Raw genomic sequence first — 915 nt, 5'->3', positions numbered from 1 at the left:
GACCTAGGAACCGGGAGGGCAGGGTTCAATTCCCGGTCAGTCACAGGCCCCGGTGGCGGCTCGATCGCCAGTGCAGGGTGTGCAGGAGGCAGCCGGTCTGTGATTCCCTCCCGTCATGCATGCTTCTCTCTCTTCCACTTCCTTCTCTGAGATCAATAAAAACGTATTTCTTAAAAAAGCACGGAAGCGTCTGGGCTGCTGTCAGCAGGTCTGGACCGTGGCGCCGAGTTTGGGGTCCGACCCTGGAGCACAGGGTCTCCGAGGTGACGGCCCGCTTCCCCCGAGCCCCAGCCCTCTCCCCGCAACGGCCGCCATCCTCGGGAAACCACGGGCCACCGGGGCGAGGGGGCCGCCAGCACCCACAACTCATGGGGCAGCTCCTGGAAGTGACAGGACGAGGACAGCGAGGCCGGCAGGAGACTCGCGACCCGGGCGCAGGAGGCCGCGTGGCCAGGGCACGACTCACCCCGGGGCGACGGCGCCCATCCCAGCGCTCCTCTCGGGCCTCCATTAGCATTTATGTAAAATGTTTGTTATCCCTACGGGTCTGGGAGTCCTTGAAACTGAATGTTGTCCGGTCCTGCTCAGGTCCCAGATCCAGTTGATGACCTCTTCAGACATACTAGATGCCCTTGTCCGGGCTGCCCTCACTCGCCTCCTCTTGAGGGCCCATTGAGAGGACAGGGCTACCGCAGGAGAGACAAGTTCTAGAAAAATAGGATGTCAGCGCAACAGAAAAAGTTCAGACAGGATTTCAAGGTCAAGAGAGCCAGCCCGCCCCACCCTCCACCCCACTCCCACCTCAGGCCTCACTCTGTGCTGGGTGGTCACTAACACAGCCCTGGGTTCTTCTTGGCCTTCAAATAAAAAGACATTTCAAGCCCAAGGACCAGTAATGAGGAACCAGGGAGGGGC

This window comes from Myotis lucifugus, unplaced genomic scaffold (assembly GCF_000147115.1).
Source record: "Myotis lucifugus unplaced genomic scaffold, Myoluc2.0 scaffold_381, whole genome shotgun sequence".
NCBI lineage: Eukaryota > Metazoa > Chordata > Mammalia > Chiroptera > Vespertilionidae > Myotis > Myotis lucifugus.
Note: the sequence above shows the minus strand (reverse complement) of the source record.